The sequence below is a fragment of the Amblyomma maculatum genome, chromosome 7 (assembly GCF_055883805.1).
Source record: "Amblyomma maculatum isolate TAMU_Amacu chromosome 7, ASM5588380v1, whole genome shotgun sequence".
Lineage (NCBI taxonomy): Eukaryota > Metazoa > Arthropoda > Arachnida > Ixodida > Ixodidae > Amblyomma > Amblyomma maculatum.
In genome coordinates this window covers 105,233,168-105,249,038 of record NC_139350.1, presented here as the reverse complement: position 1 = coordinate 105,249,038, position 15,871 = coordinate 105,233,168, and positions in this window count along the sequence as shown.

Below are 15,871 nucleotides of genomic sequence, written 5' to 3'. Positions count from 1 at the left end.
CCATCCATCAAGCTCAATTTTGCGCTCTTCAAAATTAATTTTCTTGATGTGTTAAGGCCAGTGCATAACGGTCAACTAATTACCAGCCTTTATAGGAAGCCTACGGATTGCCATCAGTACCTCTATTTTATTCGTAGCCATAAAAAACAAAAACATTGCAAGACGAGCATTCCTAACAGTCAGGCAGTCCGCTTTAAAAGAATATCCTCCGAAACTTAAGTCTTTTCCCACAGCTGTGAAAAACTTCTAGAAGAGCTTACTAAACAAAGATATCTGCCAAAGATTATTAATGACGCCATTAAAGGAGCTAACACACTTCATCGTAAGGCGCTTATTGGCAGACTTAAAGAACCTACGCCACAATAGCGAACTAACTTTATGCTAACTTATTCAGCATCAGTGCCAAAAGTAACAGGCATTCTGGAAAGGCATCACAATATCTTAACGCAGAGCGAGCAGTTGAAGGATATCTTTCAAGAACCACTGAGAGCAGTCTATCAGCGTGCTGAAAACTTGTGTGACCTCTTTATTTCCTCAAAAATAACTACTCCAGTTTTTAGCTGCTGTTTGCCTCGCAAAAAACCCCGGTGTAAGGTTTGTTCCCAAATGACCCCGTCTCAAGTAGCCGTCAGCACCGCTTCTAATCCCAAGGTACAAAAAAAAAAAAAAAAAGGCGGTTACACATACGACTCCAAAAAATGTAGTCTATCTGCTTGAATATTCTGCTTACCGGCTTCAGTATATTGGGCAAACTGCGACATCATTTTCGTTGCGTTCACAAAGCTCATAGCACCAGCCTTCCTAATTGGCCCTTATCTAAGCATGTAAGCATTCAGGGTCACTCATTTGATAAATTAAAGGCTATAGTTTTGGAATCAGGATTCAGATCACACCACGACCGAAAAGTTAGGGAATCGCTCCTAATTCATAAATTTTAAGCTGTCTCGTCAGGCAATAATGAAAGCGTTGGAAAATTAACTCGCCTCTCGAAATCCTTCGCATTGGACGACCTTGCAAATATCAGTGGGGTCATCGTGACTCCTGTCCTATTTTTAAACCACGTAAACGTTAAAACATGTGATTTTACTACGCGCGTTTTCATCTGTATTGGTCAATTTCCCAGTAATCTCATATTTTTTTTCTCTACTGTGCATCATTCTCATACATGTTTTTTTTATTTGGTTTTGTACCACCGCGTGCTCTGTATCACGTAGTAGCACTACGTTTGCATTCCTCCACATGCATTTCACCTTCACTAATTCTTTTTGAACGCCCCTGACCTGGAATCACGATATGTAATCAGATCTAGTTTGTCCCATTGCAATTTCATGTTACTACTTCGCCACGCGCTGTTTAGAGGATACATATTTCTGTTTTTGTCATTTTCATATGATGACATCGCCATATATATATATATATATATATATATATATATATATATATATATATATATATATATATATATATATATATATATATATATATATATATATATATATATATATATATATATATAATATATACATATATACCAGGTGCTTCAGCGGACACTTTTAAAAAATCTTAAATATCGGAAATTGGAAAATAAACAAATATACTTCTAGGAACATACTCTCTGCTGCGGCGAACAAAGTTTACCATAAGAAATACTATAATAATGTATCTAATTAACAAAAATTCACTAATGAACTATTTGATTAACACAATTGGGTGGTTAGTACCAATGGGGAGTTCGAAGTCATGGACAATACGATGTTATATGAGTTTTTGAAATGAAGAAAAAAATTTAATGACGATTACGGTACTTCCTAATGCGAAATTTGAGCGCAGCTCGTCAGCTGTTTCAGCTTTTTGTAGATTGAGGCTAAGAATTCGAGCAAGAAATGTATGTACAATTACTGACAACTGGTTACGAGGGACAACAGCGACGGCGACGACGACGCGAAACCCAGGAACGGGCGGAAAAGAGCTTAATGCTGAAAGGATGCCTTTCGAAACATTGTTTTGAAAAGCGAAGTTTTTTTTTTTTTTTACCGCTGTGAACTAGGTGTATATACGCAAGCTACAACAAAATATGATGTTTTTCTCTGTGAGTGTGTGAATTCTCGGTTGCTGCACATGTTACCCTGCAGTTCGGTTTGGGCGCTCGTATTATATTCATGAACTATCTTTGCAGTGTGTACCATGTGTGGTCGTGTCTTCCACTTGAGCTCTGAAGCGTGTCTTCCATAATCTGTTCACAGAAATGGAAAAGCGCACAATCTGTCACACTTGTTTTTGTGGACACCTGAATCATCTTTGCAGCGTGTACCATGTGCGGTCACGCCTTCCACTTGAGCTGTGAAGTGCGCCTTTCATAATTGGTTCACAGGAATACAAAGGCGCATTATTTGTCACACTTATTTCTGTGGACACCTGAATCGCGCCGTAAGGGAAGGAAGGAAGGTTGGAGTGAAAGTACGCTTGAGCTCCGAAGCGTGCGTTTCATAATTGGTTCACATGAATGAAAAGGCACAGTATCTGTCACACGTTTCTGTGGATACCTGAGGAGGAGGAGGGAGATGAGTAGGAAAGGCAGGGAGGTTAACCCGTAAAAGAAACCGGTTTGCTGCCCTGCACTGGGGGAAGGGGGTGAGTGGATATAAAAGTTGTGAGAGAGGGATGGGTGAAGTTAGTACAGTCACATCACAGACATGCCACATCACATCACGTCCCAGTCATATCACATAACATAACAGCAAACATATAGTCTTTCGACTAGGCCTGTGGTTTTTATATGGGAGGCCTTCACCGCAGACGATCGCCGTGGCCAGGGACCTAAAATCTTAATTTCAGTCAATGGGCGTCCATCTAGATGCTCCAGCGTATGGCACAGACACTGTCTTTCCTCACTATATATAGGGCACTCACAAAGAATGTGGCCTATATACTCGTCGCATCCACAGTTTGTACATACAGGGCTGTTTGCCATGCCTATCATAAAATAATACGAGTTTGTGAATGCTACACCAACCCAAAGGCGGCACAGCAAAGTTTCTTCGCGTCGGGTTAGGACAGGTGGAAGCCGGAGCTTCAGATCAGGGTCCAGAGACTTTAAGCGGCAATTCGCAAACTGGCCAGAATTCCGCAAGGAGAGTGTGTGTTTACGCGCAAGTGCGCGAAGCCTGCCCGCTGCGTCTGCCCTGGAAAAGGGAATCAACACACAATCGCCGTCTTGGTGGGCTGTTCGTGCGACCTCGTCCGCCCGAAGATTGCCCGCTATGCCGCTGTGTCCTGGAAGCCATTGGAAGATGATGTCATGTCCTCCATTAATTGCACAGTGATGAATTTGTCGTATTTCCGCAAAGAGTTGTTCATGGGCTCCACGGCGAAGAGCCGCTTTTAAGGCTTACAGGGCTGCTTTTGAATCTGTGAAAATAGACCACCGCTGGGGGCTCTGCTGACTGATATGCCTAACTGCGACACGAAGAGCGGTTAGCTCTGCAGATGTTGAAGAAGTCTGGTGAATTGTCCGAACTTTTATTTCTGTATTAACTGAGGGTATGATCATGGAGCCTGAAGAGCTCACGGCATTCACTGAACAATCGGTGTAGACGTGCAAACGATTTGCATGGTGCCCATGGAAGTATTCAAGAGTGATTTGTTGTATTTCTGTCGGTGATAGCTCGACCTTCTTCCTGATGCCGGGTATTGAAAGGAGCACGTGTGGTTTATGCAGGCTCCATAGTGGAGAGAACGGTCTAAATGCGGGTGTAAACTGGGACGGCAAAATAGCGCGATGCGCATCAACGGTCTCTGTAAACGATGTACGCGGCCTGGTAATAGGAAGCCTGGCCAAATGATGACAGGGAACCAGGGAGATGTGTCATAAATGTGCCCTCAGGGAGTCAACTTTTTAGGTAGGTAGATATGGGATGCTCCTGAGCAATTAAAATGGTAGCAGCCGTAGAGGCACATTTCAGCAATCCCAGGCAGGTTCACAGAGCTTGAGCTTGAACGTCTGTAGAATTCCTAAGTTGGGTTTCCTGATATTTTCAAGTTCAAGTAAGCTGTACCGAAGAAATCCCATAAATATTGCACGGTATAGTTGGAGCATCGACCGCACGGACGTTCCCCATGACTTTCCCCCAATAAAGGCAAGGGAAGGAAGGAAAGCTGAAGTGAAAGTGGAGCAGGTTACGAGAGACAACGCCGACGCCGCGAAACCCGGGAACGGGCGCCAAAGAGCGGCGCTCTAAATGTAGTTCTCTAAAGTTCTGCAGCGCGAGAAAAACCGGCGCTTTTTTTCCACACAAAACAGAAACTCAGCGCAAAAGGTGCGCAGGAAACTTGGTGCTACCTCAATGTCAGCTGGGGACATGTCGAATTGAATGCGGCACCCAATTTAAAACGTCTGCGCTGTTTTCCCCGGTGGGGCCTCGACGCTACGATTAGACCGCGGCCGGCGCTATTGGGCGCTACCTTCTGCTTCGTCGCTCGGCGCATGAAAAAGAATAGTGATTGTCAGTTACGCAGACGTCGATTTTGAGAACCCAGATCCCAGAACCCAGAACCCAGATGGCGCTGGCCTTGTGCCCTGTTTGTGCAGTCACCTCGGGAAGCAGATTTTTTTCCCCTCATCACTCTAGCTTCGTGAAAGGAAAAAAGCCATGCTTCCGTGACAGCGCACCGAGTTCTCTTTAGCGGTGCCGGTATCTTGACATGCATAGTGTAATTTCTATCAAACGTTCATTTCTTTTATCCTTTGTAGCCTTGACACCTAACGTCTTCGAGAATGCCTTCACAGATGAAATCTTTTTGGCATTGCAGCACGACGTTGTTTCGTACCTGCCGCCGCGATACAGTTGCCGTGTGCACGAGCAGACACGTCTCATGATTTGTAAAAAAGTAGTCAATGATTATTAAACGTTTACCTCAGATGCTAAGCAGTTTCAAATCATACAACAAACATGAATGAACCAAATTTGAATATGGTTTTGTTTTAGTTGGTTGCAGCCACATGTGGGAACTCCACGAAAGCACTATCACTTCGGACAAAAACTACTTTTCACATGATGGGCTCAAATTACTTGCCGTTCATTGCGATGCACAGAATGGGGTCTTCCATGGCGTTCACAGCAGATAAAAGCATCTCTCTGGGAATATTTTCAAGTGATATCCTTACACGTTGCTTCAGGTCTTCGATGTTGGCTTGTTCCATCTTGAAAACTTGATTTGTTACATATCCCCACACGAAGAGTTCCAAACGTAATAAATCGGGCCACCTAGGAGGCCAAGCTGTGGTTCCACAACACCCAATTCATTGGATGGGAAAGAAACCGTCCACGTATTGCCGAGAGAATGAAGACTAATTCGGCGGGGCTCCGTCATGCTGGAACCACATTTTTTTTTTAACCTGGCCAGTGGTAGCTCTGAAGCAGATTCAGAGACAACGCCCTTTAGAGCGCAGTCTGTGTAATTCTTTCCAGTAAGATTTCCGTCGATGAAGTAAGGACCGACTATACGGCTATGTATGCCACATCAAACATTTGCTGACCATATTGCCTGGTGCTTGCGCTGACATAGCCGATGTGGGTTCTGATCGCACCAATAATGGGCGTTGTGCAAATTGACATTCAAATCTCTGCAAAATTGGGCCTCGTCAGTCCAAAGCACTCAGTGGAGAAATCCCGGGTCTTCGTCGCAATGAATCAGGCACCAGTTGCAAGACTCAAGCCGTTTTTGAAAGTCATTTGGTGTCAGTTCCTGGTGAAGACTTATATTATATGGATGATAGCTGCGTCTTGAAAATGACCTTCAAACTGAAGCCGGACTTGCTCCAGATGCGCTTGCGATTTCCCTGACACTTGCTTCCAGCCTGACAGTGACCTTGGCGAGGACATCAATGTCAAAATCGTCGGCTTGTTTTTTTATTTTCTGAACATAGACTGCTTCAGTGGTTCTAAATCAATTAAATATCGATGTGAATGTGGTATGAGTCGGCACAAAACGACCGGGATGTTGGGCAGCATAGAGTCTGGATGCCAGTTCCGAGTCCGTTTGAGCGGTGACGTAAGTGAGCACAATGCCCACTTTCTCGGCAGCGGAGTACTGGAGTTTAGCTGGCGCGGACGTTCCCACAATCCACACGCTGCGGCGTTGAAGTTTTAATCCGAGGCGACACCTCCGTACATTCAAGTAATTTGCAATACTGGCACTGCAATGGCTGCGTCGCATGCGGACCTCCAAAACAAGCGCCTCAAATAAAATTGTCAACGCGTTTTGGGAAATTGGAAGGACAACTGCCTAATGGCACGCACTCACTGTCGCGCTAGCCCTCCTTGCTACGCGGACAAAACTTATGTCCGATGCAGTTCCTAACACGCAGCGATTATAGAACAGCCGCTCAGCATAGTGAATAAATGAAGTGAAGGTGACGCCTCACATCTCGCCCGTCCAGTAGCCAGGGGCCGAAAGACGTACCGCTCACAATCCGCCTTTTTCACAAGGCCGCTCTGCGCATGCGCGCCTGCTGCCTGGTTGAAAACAAACCGCCAGTACCTGCTGCGCATGCGCAGTTCTTGGCCTCCGCAATCGGTGCAGCCGGAGCTGATCTCGGGGGCCACGCGAAGTTTATATTCATGACATGCGTACGTGACAGATGGCAGTAACTGTCAAGAACACACATCAACTTTTCGCCTGCGGCTGCGTCTCACAAGGATGTTTTCACCCAGTAGCAGACGAATTTTCAACTACTCCCAGATGGCGTCACATTTTGTGAAAAAGGCGAATTTCGCTCCCAAGTTTGTGAGCGTGACGTAAAATTGACGTTGCTATGACGTGACCTTGAGACGTCAATTGTGAGGGATTACGAAACCGTCTAATTGTGAGAGACTTGTAGCATGGCTCCGCCCTTGAAGCGCCATCTCCGTGCCGAACGCTGTTGCTATACATCGGTGCCGCAGCCCCGGCCGAGCTGGGGAAGGGACCGTCTCCTAACGTTTTGTGAAACGACGCAATAAATACTCAGTAAATAAAATTACAAAACTTTTATCTTTACAAGAAACTCTTCTTAAAATTCAATAACACCAAGCAGAACTATAAGCGTTCTTACTCTTGCAATTAAGTCTTACTTTCAGTAACCTACGTTGCCGCGAGGGTACGCTGGCGGCGTCAAAGCGTGCACATGGCTAACATGGTGGCTTGCAAAGAAACAGCTTATTCCACAGCTATTTGCCGCTTTTCACGCGTAGTATAAAATCGGGTAACTGTGCGGATGTCGTTAGCAGACGAAAAAAGTTTGACTGAAGGCAGTTATGACTACGGGCCTGCAGTGATCAGCTTGCAAGAAACGTTCAGATGACAATCGACGGAAGGTATCTCTGGGCGTGGTACGTAATCATGTTTGTGCTGTCGATCGGCGCCTACGCTAGATGACAAGTGTACTGCAATTGTAATGCGCGGCAGGTAAGCAGTATATGAATATGTGGTTATGTGTTCCTGTAACAAACATTAGACGAACATGAAGCGCAGTCAGTGAGGAAAAAATAAGTTGTACGGCCTGTTATGATTTAATGTGTATGCATGTGTAGCGCAAGAAAGGAGAATGCGGCGAACACACCCAAGGGAACGGACCAGGATAAACAGTTGAGTACACACTATTAGCAGTCCAACTCGTCCTTGTTCGTTCTTAGGCGCTGTAATGCAGCATATGTAGATGTGATAGAATGAATGTAAATAATGAAGCAAAGTTGTGCATTGCCCGCTTTTCCCTCAATTTCCCTGCCAAAATATTGATCGGGGAAATAACTTGATAAGCCGTTATTATTCGAAATGGAAGCTGCTGCAAGACGCCACGCATGTCCGCTGCTCAAGAGCGGATGCTCGTAGAGTTTTTAGAACAGCATCAGCCCTTGGCACGGGCCTCTGCAGAGTTGTCGAGCACCTACACGGCAGCTCGACGGCGCGAGTTTTGGGAGGAGATTGCTATGGCCATAAATCGCGAGGGCTCAGCGGTTAAATCAGCAGAGCGCTGGCGCGACTCGTGGCACGTGCTGGTCAGCCGCAAAAGGGCCGAGTTGGCCCGTCTGCGGGGCAGCCAGGGGTGAGCCTGTTCACTTGAGTCTGTGGAGCACCGCTTGAACATGCTTGTCCACTTCTTATCGCAGAGGCACCGGTGGCGGCGCGCTGCCAGGAATTGGAGGCCGGGTGATACAACTGGTCAGCGAATATAGCGCTACAGGCATCGGCCGGCGCTACTTTAGAGTCTCTTCGCCACAAGTATGTAGTTTTGTCAGCAAACCGTGTTGACAGTAACGACATGTTGACTAAACTTCTCGTCATGTGCTTTAAGCAGTGCACGTAGAGGATGAATCCCGAGCCTGCATGTTCTGCGGCGTGCCTTCTTGCATATTCAGCCTCGCCCACACGTGCCTCCCAGCAGCAGCCAATGCAGAGCCGGATACCAGCGGGCTACAGGTGGAGACGAGCATGGCAGGAGGTACGTTAAATGTTTTACAGTTTGCTGTGCATGCCTTGCAACTTGTGCAAAATGTTGACCATATATATGGTTTCGTTTAGGTTCTAAAGTATGGAAATGTGTAAACAGGAGATGGTAAATGTTGCAGAATTTGTTATATTGTGCTATCGGTAGCCTTCTCCATCATTATTGAGTTTTATAGCCGTGACCAAGTGACAATTTCAATGCTATTGATTACATGCTTTGCTAAAACTGTGCACTGAGTTCTTATCTTCTGGAATGATGTGACACAGATCTCACCAGCGGCAATGCTGCTCTCTCCTTCGAGTGGCCCAGTGTCGCAGCAGGGGTAGAGGACAGCGGGGAGCCAAGCGAGACCATGGATGAGGATACTGAAGCGCTGGAGGAAACAGAACCGACGGAGGAGGAGACGGAAGAGGCAGGGGTTCAGCGACAGAGTGACACAGCCCGTGAGTTGGGTTGTCGATATACATAACCTATATTCCCCATTTCCGAGCTGCTAGAGAATGACAAAAATCTCGGGAGCAGCCACACAGAGAGACGCAAGTCACAAAACTCTTCTTCCTTTGTACTGTACGTACTGTCGGCACTTTGTACAAGCTGTTACTTTCCATGGTGGGAACTGAAACATTTCCAAGTGGTTGGGATGATTAACTAACTGAAGGTGTGAGTGTCGTATGATTGATTGCCACTGCTTTTTGTACTCTTCTGAATGCATGTCTAAAGCCCTCTGGGATCTTACACCAAATAGTTTGCTCATTGCATATCTTGCTGTTTGTATGACAAGTGTAGGTGATGTCTGTTTGTTGTTCACAGGCAACCAGCAACACGCCCACATATCCCACCATCTGTGGGCCCACAGGCGACGCGGTGAAGGCAGCAGCAAGATGCTGAAGTGAGGGAGCTGCTGGACCTGACGCGTCGCGGGGCTGAGCAAGAAGAGGCAAGGAACCAGCAGGATGCTAGTTTCCATGAGCACCTCCTCGAGGTACGTGTACACAACATGCACTAAAAATATTTATTTTAGACTTACAGTCAGCTCCAAGAAGGCATTAGGCAGGAGTGGGACATGCAGCATAAAAGAAAAAGATACACAGCAGAAAAAAACAAGTTACAAGATACGAATAAAGCAGGCAATTTGACATAATCAGCCCGTTTGTACACACAGCCGACAACAGTATACTGTGCTGAATGCTCTGAACATGCGTGCATCATCCAACAGCAAATGCGATGACCAGGCATAAAATTAGAGATGACGACAAAGAAAATGATCAAGGAAAGCAGATATGTGAAACACGCGTACGCAAATCGCTATACATGGGCAGACAGTAGTAGTTCAAGCCAAGTGACAAAGGATCTTGTTTAAAGTTTCGTACTAAGGACTCTGCAGTCGGCCATTCCACAGTTTTGACAGGAAGTGAGTTCCCCTCATTAGCCATTTTGAGAAAAAAGGAGTTGTTAAAGGTACCGGTTTTGCAGCTATATTCTTTCAAATTTATATTGCAGTTGTTGCAAGCAACCAAATTGGGCTATTCTTGGTAAATAGGGGAATACAGTAGAAAAGACAGCACGACACAAGTGCTCTTTATTTTAAAATTCAGCTACATTAACTGTTCGAATTGTGTGCTTAAAGGGCAACTGAACAGGTTTTAGAATTCAACTAAATTAAAGTAGTCGAATGTGTGAGGTCCAAGGTTAAATCATGCGAAGCCAGTTTGTGCTAGTATTTCAATTGACGACACAATCACTGAATTAAATTATTTTGGCATTCATGCTTCTCCGCAGCACACGGTGACAAGTAGGGACACCAATGATGATGTCAACTGTAGAGGGGATGTGCATTTCCAGCAACGTTTGCTCTGAGGAAGTAGACCAACGCCAATGAATGAAAAGGTCGTGAGGCATAGTTCGGCAGCATTGGATGAAAGAAAGGATTGGGCGAGAGGTGTTGAAATTCGAAACGTCACCCATCATGACCTCATCTTCTAGTTTCACCGCACTGCTGCAATGTTTTGAGAAGAAGCCTGAGAATTGTTGCAGAGGTAATAGTAGATTACTTTATAACTTTAAATGGCAACGCGAAAACACTTTGTGAGCTTGAGGTACAAGCTTCATATATTCCCATGCGCGCATCTCGGGAGATTATAAAAAACAAAAAACAAATAAGCTTCGCTTTAACCTCTGACTGCCCCTTTGTGGATGTGCGCTAGTGTATTGCAGTGCCGAATGTTAAACATGAACACGAAACAACTCATGTGATACCATTTGGAGAAGAGGATTGCAACTGCAGCTCCTTTTATATGCAGCATCTCCGTGAAGAGCACCACGAGGGTGCTCTTCTAGCCGAGCTCCGCGCAGCTTGGGAGTCCACCTCTCTACTGCAGTCACAGATTGTGTAACTCCTGGCAGTGGCAATACTTATTTTGCGCAACCATATTAATCCTCTCACCTAGTTTGCAATATTTGTTTTTACAGCCATGTTTAATAATGGATTTTTTTATACCCTGGGGATCATATTTTGTACTTTGCATAATTTTTGTGTTGTACAATGGTTGGGAGATTTGATGCGTATTGCTTAAATTTTTTCCTGACATTTCATTCTGTATTGATTTGTTTCATTTTTGAAATGCATTTTGTTTCTTTCTGCGAGATGCACATGACATTTAAACGATAGTTCCAGTTTTTCATTTCTTGAACTGCCTGCTCTTTAATGACTAAGCGCAGAAGGTATGCAGTGTGTATTTGTTTAGAATTATTTTTTTTCTGCCTTATTCAAGAAGTTGAACTGTAACTCGTCGTTTTGGCTGTGTACTTTTGCAGTTTCTTTTTTGCTTTGGCCTGAAGATGTGCAATGCATTGCTTTGTACGGTTTAATGTTACAAAGTGACATACACTGTGAAGGACGTCGTAGTGTAATACTGTGGCAATTTCAACCACCTATAGTTCTTTTACATGTGCTGCCATCGCACAGCAAATGGTACCTTTTTTTGCCACCACCGAAAAGTGCTCACTGCAGCCTGCGCATCATCCCACGTCCTCAGGTTCAGTATCGAATGCCTTAACCACTTAGGCACCGCAGCAGGGTGGGCGTAATGTATTTTTTTGTGATGCATTATCATCACCTTCTGCAAGAGGGAAAATGTGCTTGGTGTAGTTCATTTGCTTTCATTTGTTGACTGTGTTCGTTATTTCCACATTGCGCAAGGAGTTGGTGCAAGTTGTAATCACACTTTTGGCATTTTTCGGAAGGCTTTTCTTGTAGACGTATGCAGAGTGGACGGGCGTAAGCTGTTGCGTTGCCTTTTATTGCAATTTTTACACTGAATCCTGTTATCCTTATACAAGGATAACAGGAACAAGGATAACGAGAATCCTTATACAAGGATGACAGGCCCGGCGCATCCTCTCGGATGCACCGGGCCACGGTACCGCAGTTACGATGTCACGCTCACCGCTGATGTTCTTCCAGGTGCTGCTGCTTTCATTCTTGGGCCAGTTGTCATCTGTCACACCGGAACCACTACGACTGGTCACGCCACAGCCCTTTCGGTGTCCTGATGCCTCAAGGAATTGTGCGACCGAATCGTCTGTCAAGTGCACCGCATCATCGCCTCCTTTACTGCCGCCGCCAGTTCTGGGCGCTACGGCGTTTGAAGTCCGGCAACGTGGAACGGCGTCAGCTGACCAAACAGCTGAAAAACGCGCACATTTCTCGGATGCACCGGGCCACGGCACCGCAGTTACGATGTCATGCTCACCGCTGATGTTCTTCCAGGTTAGTCAGTACAAAACATACTGTTACCGTAGCGATGATGTTTGTCTTTTCGCGGTGTCGTGGCCACCAAACTGTTTCAAAAGTGCTCGTGCTGCATTGATGTACCTTTGGCGCCTCCTACTTATTGGTCGTTGAACCCAACCCTGGGCGCATGAATAAAGCACAAGAGGAAAAGTTTGACAGCGTTGCTGTTGCGGTCCAACGTATGGAAACTAGCCATACTACCATCTTGGAATCTTTGAATAAGGTCCTTAATATTCACATCAGCCTGAAGAATGACTTGGATGCACTAACAAAGCGTGTGGTTGAATTGGAATCCAAAATCGAATTGGCGCCGTCTGCACAGTCCTCGTTAGTTCCTAACCTAGAAATATCTAGAATGCAAGACAAAATTGATGATCTGGAAAACCGATCTAGGCGGTTAAATGTTCTTTTCTATGGCATCAAAGATACAGACGATGAAACGTGGGCTACTTCGGAGCAAATTATAGGTGAATTTTATTCGATTAAGCTTGGTGTGGTGCAAACTTCGATCGTGAGAGCCCATCGTTTGGGTCGTTTTTCGACACAAAAGACGCGACCCAGCATTGCTAACTTCTATAATGATCAAGACGTAGAATTGGTGCTGAGCAACGGTTCCAAGCTGAAAGACACATATTACAGCATCTCTCGTGAATACTCTGAGGCCGTCCGATAAAAGCACCGTAATCTCTTGCAGTAACTACGCGAAATCTGTAAAAAAGGAAGGTGACCGCATTCGTCTCGAGTTTAATAAGCTGCAAATCAATAATGACGTCTATGTGTGGGACACTCAGGCTGCCCGCGTAGTCTGCGTGCGTTTTTCGCCAATCCACGGAAAAGAGTGACGTTTTTCTTTTATCACAGATAAAGCACCAGCTTCCTATTCTTCAAAAATATCATCATGTAATACCAATAAAACCATTGCTTTTCTTTACACTAACATCAGAAGTGTTGTATCAAGGGTTTTTGAAATATCTTCGCTGATCGACTCATGCTCCGCATCAGTAATAGCACTAACTGAAACATGGCTCACTGACTTAGTTCCTCTTAACACCATTTTTGTCACCGAAACACGTTTTAATATCTTTCGAAATGACAGACAAAATCGTAGAGGAGGTGGTGTACTCTTGGCGGTAAAAGACTATTTGTTGGCTGTACCTGTGATGGTTAGTTCTTTTCTTGAATGTGTATGGGTTTCTTTAAAGTGCTTTTCAATTGATGTAATTATTGGTACTATCTACCATCCTCCTAATATGAATGCTTGCTTTTCTGCCGAATTTAATCAAATCCTGTGTGAAATTTGTACGCGTTTCCCTAACTCTACACTGCTAATATTTGGAGACTTCAACTTCCCTAGCCTAAACTGGTTTACACAATCCGTCACAGCGAGTGAAACAGAAGCTCATATGTTTCTTCAATCATGTCTTGATTTTTCGCTGTCTCAACTTATCACCAATCCCACACGTCGCACATCGAGCACCGCCAACATTCTTGATTTATTACTAACAAATAATGCTGATATTTGTTCAGACATAATTCATTTAGACGGCATTTCAGATCATGACGTAATAACAGGACGCATTACCGGTTCCTTTAACGAAAAGAAAACTACTGGTAAACAAATGAGATGTTACAACAGAGCTAATTATGAAAGAATTAACACTGAATTAGATTATTTCGCTGTCCAGTTCAAAAATCAATATTTATTGCGCACGGTTGAGCTAAATTGGGATTTATTCCAAACTACCCTTACTAACCTTATCGACAACTTTGCACCTCTTACGTCCATTAGATGTAGCAGCAATACACCATGGTTTAATCACAAGCTGCGGCGTATGAATAACGAAAAAAAGCGACTTTATCGGCAGGCAAAAAAAAAATGGTAGTTTAGGCACATGGGAAAAGTATAAGAAATGCGACAGAGAATACCAGTTATTATAAAAATCCACTCGACGTCAGTTTTTCAATCAGGACTTGTCCGCTCTGTTAACCAACAACCATCGTAAATTTTGGCGCATCATAAATCCTAGCTTTCATCCTGACATTTTGCTTTCCGACAGTAACGGCGTCATAATCAATGAGTCCGATTGTGCTCAGGTTCTTAACGTTACCTTCTCATCAGTTTTTACCAACGAAGACATTAGCTCATCTTCTATCTTAAATACATTTCACGGCATCTGCAGGCCTGACATAGTTATTAACGAAGCAGGTATTTCAGCTTTATTAAACAATCTCAAAATTACAAGTAGCTCGGATCACCTTGGCTTCAACAATAAGATAGTAAAAATACATCCACAAGCATCTTCGCTATCTTGCCCTGTTTATTCTCGCAGTCGTTATCGAACGGACTAATTCCTAATGACTGGCGTGTAGCAAAGGTAATACCTATATTCAAATCAGGTTAACGTTCCTCCCCTCTTAACTATCGACCCATCTCGTTAACCAGCAACTTTTGCAAGCTTCTAGAGCATATCATTCATAGCCAAGTCATTAAATACCTCGAAGATTATAACATTATTTTCAAATATCAGCACGGTTTTCGCAAGGGTTTTTCATGTGACACTCAACTAGCTGGCTTTGCTAATCACTTACAATCATCACTTAACGCAGGCTTTCCGGTCGACGCAGTTTTTCTGGATTTTTCAAAAGCATTCGATCGGGTCCCTCATCACAGACTTTTACTAAAACTAGCACAGCTTAACATCCACCCTAATGTGCTCGCCTGGATTAAGGACTTTCTTTCTTCTAGATCTCAGTATACCTCAGTTAATAATTCTAACTCTTCTTCGACTTATGTGACATCTGGTGTACCCCAAGGAAGCGTGCTTGGTCCTTTGCTTTTTCTAATCTATATTAATGATTTACCTGCCTGTGTAACATCTAGAGTTCATCTTTTCGCAGATGACTGCGTAATTTACCGTAACATTATTAATGACAGTGACCGCCAATTCCTACAATCTGACCTGAACGCAGTAAGCTCATGGTGCTCATCCTGGTTAATGACTTCAAACGTTTCTAAAACTAAACAGATATCTTTCACCCGTCGTACAGCTCGCATTTCAACCACTCACATGTTCAATGACAATGCTGTTGATTTAACAAACACTTACAAATACCTCGGCGTGCGCCTTCAGTTTGATCTAACATGGCATCACCATATCGACCTCACCCTAGCTGCTGCTAACCGTTCACTTGGTCTTTTTAAACGTGCTCTCAAACACGCTCCTATCCATGGTAAAAAACATGCTTATATCACTCTAATACGCCCTAAAATTGAATATGCTGCGGCTATTTGAGACCCTGATCAAGCCTATGTTATCACCAACATTGAATCCTTGCAGAACCGTGCTGTGCGTTTTATTTCTTCAGACTACTCACTTTTCACTAGCGTCACAGCATAAAACAACGTGCTGAACTGGAAGACTTATGTGCCGTAAACACGCTCGGTTAACACTTTTCCATAAGCTTTATCACCATCCACTACTGCTCAGTGATTTGTTTCAGTCACTGATGTCATTTTTCCATGACTTGATCATGCCTTCAAAGTTAAACGCGCAAAGTGTCATTTATCATCTTATGCCAATTCATTGATACCT